We start from the raw sequence: 5,146 nt of genomic DNA on the forward strand, positions 1-5,146 counted from the left end.
ACAAAAAACTTAATAACATTATTTTAAAAAATGAACAAACTTTTAAAAAATATCCAAAACACCCAAATTTTGAAAACAATAATAAAAAAAATATTTACAATTTTAAAATAAACTTACCATACTTAATCGAACATGGAAGAGAAATTTATATTCCTATTACTAAAACAATTCAAGCTATGAACAATAAAGGCAATTGCCAACTAATAAACTTTTCTAGTTTTGGAGGAATACAAGAAATCTAAGCCATACTCTTTCTTCTAACTAAGAAAGTATGAAATCTTAAAGAGTATCAAGCGTTTCTTAAAACTATTTATATATGCAAATGTGTCAATTAGATATTGTCAACATATCATTATCAGTTAATTTGCTATCAAGCAAATTTATTAGGTGTCAAGAGTAGATCCAGTTTTATAAGGGTTTTCTGAACTTCTAGGAAATTATAAAATGTAATATCCATTTGTTGAATAAACGATAGAGGCTAGTAAAAGTAATAATGCACCAGAGGTTACTCCATCTCTAAAATCATTACCCATATTCATATGCACAAGAAATAATTTTTTTTATGAACTTATAGTAAATTATGACCAACAAATAAAATCCTACATGCTTCACCAATGCAATGCTGTATAATACTAAATTTTCACAACATTTGTGTGTTTAATGCTTGCTAGAAATTATTTTAATAGTTATCATATTAAAATGAAGTAGAGACTATTGTAAGTTAAATTCTACTATTCTGTATAATCCAGTTTCACTAGGAGAAGCATTGTCCATAACAAATAATCCACGGTAGCCCTAGTACATCATAGAGATTAGAACGTACTAATCCCATATACTGCATGGCTATTAACAATACGAATAGTTTAGAATACTTTTATTTGTTTGATAGGATACCTTAGGATCCATAAAATAAATGGAAAATCAAAGTTTACTACTTATTTGTTCTATAAATGAAATCTTTTGAACTTATAATAATATCAATAACATCAAGAATATTTAGTAGTTTCTAGGTTATAATCAATACCATAACCCGACCCCTCACTTTGTCGGTTCTACCCAGGCTTCTGAAAGCCCCACATCTTCAAAGAGTCCGGAGCTTGCAAATTCCCCCTCCCCAACTTTCAGACTAGAAAAAATGATGGTTGTGAATGAGGCGAGTAGCATAAAAGAGGAGCAGGATAACAACCTGGTGGATCTGGAGAAAAAAGTGGTGGCCCTATCTGATAATGTGCAAGATATCACCAACAGACTGGATGATGTGCCTCATGCAGGAAAGTGCATCCAAGGGTAAAGGCAAGGATGATGAGGACTACAAGACCCTATTCAAATTCCTCACCAAGGAATGGGCAAGAAAGCTCCTCCCCAAGAGGAGCCATGGGAAAAAGAAACAATTTCTCTGAATGCTGTGGAAAGTTGGCTTTTTGTCTACGTTTAGTAGCCCTGCGGGTGGATAGCGTTAGCCTATGTTTTTATTTGAATTTCTAATTATTGTGGACAGTGGTTGTATATTTATTGAAAATAAATATTTAGTATTCAGCAAAAAACATGACATAAATATATTGTAATAAATGTTTGTAAGGGATTTATTAATGTATAAACTAATTAAATGAATGTTTTTGGAATCTAAAAATTTATTGCCTCTTAGTTGAAGTTATTTGTGTAATTAAAGAGATAATCAGTGCGATTGTGGATTTTAATTCAGGTTTATGTATTTGAATTTAGGTGTCTAGATTTGACTTATGTTAAACTTTGATAATTTTATCTTGATCTAGTGATCTATTTTAATTAACATGTAGTATTTAGAAATACATTTGAAGAATTTGTTAGACCAAAATTTATTTTTCTTTGGATCAAAATTTTAAGATAGTAATATAATATTTTTTAAGAGGATTGAAAATAATATAAAGTAGAGAATGCTCAAAATGTTGATACAAATAAATAATACAATAATGATGTTAGATGATGTCAAATGTCTGTCGATAATACAATAATTATGCTCAAATGTCTGTCGATATCTAGATGTTAGATGATGTGAAATACTTAGTAATGAATTATTTAAGATCTTGATTCAACACATAAGCAGTTGCAGAAGCCATGACCACATAAAGTAAATATCATTGTGAGAAAAGTGATAGTCGACTGCTTGTTGAATCAATTTTCTCCAAGGTTGAATGAGCCTGGATGTGATAAAATAGATTTTTGAAAAATAAGTGAACAAATTTATTATTAGGATTCTCTAAAATAAGAGAACGAATAATATAAAGGTTAAATTTTTCTACATATTCGTACCTCGAAATAGATTCGTGTAATAAAAGAATCGAAAACCTTGGATACGACTTGGGAAAGAATAAAACAATAAGTTGAAGAAACCATAAAACTGCATTTAGATTAAACCTTATCTTACAGTTTCCTCATATTTTCCTTCATCTGTAATACATAAAAGTCTGGTTCTCAACATAGATGCTAGTATTAATCTAAATACTGGATCATATCGATCTACAATTATCATTGAAACAAAAAAAGATCGCTTACATAACTAGTCGATTCTATTCTAACTCTAATTATTGTCAATGGGATTCTGAAAACCAGAAAACCCTAACTTGAATGGCGATACCCTAATCGTCTACCCTATCACATCTTTTCTTTCTCGGAAATATAAACACATCTTTCTCGTAAATATAAACACATCGAACTTAAAAAGGTTAGGAAATATTTGCAGCAATTAATAATGATGGATGATGTCAAAGCATTTTACCTTGAAAATTGTTACTCGAAATGCTCTCCGACTTGAAACTGTGTCCACAAATATTTGATGATTTTCTCCGAATCGCGTACCAAATAGAATGTTCTTTTGGGCTCGCAGAAGAAATAAAGAGATCCGTACACCACGTCCAGAGCAGATCAGAACGGAGTGTGGGGGTTTTATAATCTCCGCCTTCCTAAATAAAAGCCCCCCAGTCCTCTCTGGTCTGCTCTGAAGACAGAGAGGATAGGAAAAAATGTGAGAGGGAAGATTGCAAAGAGGACAAAGATGAGCAGGAGAACGTGTGAGAGGGAAGATTGCGATGAGGACAAACATGTGTTGCGTGAGAGGGAAGATTACAAAGAGGACAAACTAGGTGGAAGATGGCTACTATAATAATAACATTTTGACTTATTCCATGTATCTTTGGGCGTCTCGTTTTATTTCTGATACCTTTCCTTGCTGAAGAAAGAAAATCATAAATCATTTTTCATATATAATTTTGTAAATTCAAGAAGGTTTATTTATTATTGTGAATCTTATAGAATCTAAAATAATTCAAATTATAAGAATACATTGTTTTATTCATACATGTTTTTTTTTAGGTAATTTTGGATAAGCTGGATAAGCTAAGAGTATTTATTAGAAGGTAGTGACCTTAAATCAGAAACACATGGACTGATATTGATTTTCTACTTGAAGTCTACTTGGCATGACAATCTAATACAACATTCCATTTCCTAAAAGTATGTGCAAAGGAGAGGTCTTAAAAATGCAAAAAGAGATGGACGATCTACTTCACTAAAATACTAAAATGCTTTGCCATTATGAGCACTAGCCCACATTTGGTTAGGAAACTTATAACAATTCTAATAAAATTAGTTGCCGAAGCTTGCCTATTGAGTCTAGTTTTCTGAATACCAAGACCACCATATTGTTTAGGGTGAAAAATCTATTCCCAACTAACTAGAATTCATTTATGGGAGTCCAAATTTCTTACTTCAAGAAAGACTAAGAAATAGAGTCAAATTCCTTGAGAATTTTTTTTGAGAGCTGAGAGGACCAAGAATATGTAATTTATGTATGTATGTATATCTATGTATATATGCCTCTACACACAAGCGCGTGCATGTAAGAAGAGCATATAACAAAAGTTTTAAAAACATTAAATATTTAGCAAAATGTATGCTTCAAAACATCCAATGACTAAATATCATATAAAATATATCTAAAATCCTCTTCCACTACTTTTTAATAGATATTTAAATAGATAAGAGATTCTCCAAATAATCCATAGGAAGAGACTATATCCTAAAGTGAAATATATGCACAATTCTTTATTCAATTAAGTATTTAACTTTATTAAGAATTTTTTTTAAAGAATTTAGATTAATGTCAAAAGGTTTAGTAATGCACATCAAAATAGTACATTCATAAATTAAAGGCATAATTGCAAATCCAAAGGTTGAGTCCAAGATCAACTTTAGATATAACTATAGTTTCTTTGATTCTTTAGCAATTTACCTAGAACATCCATCATCAAAATAAAATGACAAGGAGAAATAAGATATACTTAATGAAATCTCTTGAATGCAAAAATACAAGAGAGGATGAAATACCATTTACAATAACAATAAAATGAGAAAAAACCACATACCTCATTTAGACCAATCAATCCAATACTAACCAAATCCAAAAGTAGATAAAACATTTTAAAAGAAAGACCATTTAATTCCACCATAATCCATATCCCTAAATATAAATATGGATTGAATTATTTTTCAACAACAATAATACCATTAAGGATTTGACATGTATTCATAAAACTACTTTTCTTATTAGAAATAATGAAAGATACTAATTTATGTAGTTTATTTATTTAATAATTCTTGTAATAATTTTATATGTAATATTACAAAGGGGAATATCATTAAGCATTTCAAAAGAATTTAAAATAATAATAATAGGGAAGACGTCAATTTCAATGGATTTAGCTTTCTTAATTTTAAAAGCTACCTTCTCAAGCTTATCAATTACATGAAATTTTTTCTCATATACTTAGAAAGAAAAGGTGAAATATAGTTCAATATTATATATATTCCTCCTCCATAGCACTAGGACCATTTTTCTTAAATAAGGACGAAAAATGCATGGAAAAATTACTATAAATATCATAGAATGAAGAAATACGAACACCTTGAGTAGATTTAATATTCAAAAGGAAATCACAATTTCTCCTTTATTTAACAACATTATGGAAAAGGATGGTATTATTATCTTCCCCTTGAACATAATAATTTAATGACATTTTTATTTCCGACTAATACTCCTCAATATGCCTCTTTAAAGTCATTTCAAATTTATGATTTGAAATGAAATACAATCCAAAATTTCCTAAATCTA

At 29.7% G+C, this 5,146-nt stretch overlaps 1 long non-coding RNA gene across 1 annotated transcript; it reads right to left on the bottom strand.

The window, feature by feature from the left end:
* Nucleotides 1-1,926: 1,926 nt before the first annotated feature.
* On the bottom strand, nt 1,927-2,928 carry LOC131048179 (uncharacterized). The gene is made up of 3 exons (XR_009372811.1): nt 2,756-2,928; nt 2,290-2,427; nt 1,927-2,177 (listed from the first exon to the last, which is right to left on the bottom strand). It is a non-coding gene; the product is annotated as an uncharacterized LOC131048179 (long non-coding RNA).
* Nucleotides 2,929-5,146: the final 2,218 nt, after the last annotated feature.

This window comes from Cryptomeria japonica, chromosome 6 (genome assembly GCF_030272615.1).
Source record: "Cryptomeria japonica chromosome 6, Sugi_1.0, whole genome shotgun sequence".
Lineage (NCBI taxonomy): Eukaryota > Viridiplantae > Streptophyta > Pinopsida > Cupressales > Cupressaceae > Cryptomeria > Cryptomeria japonica.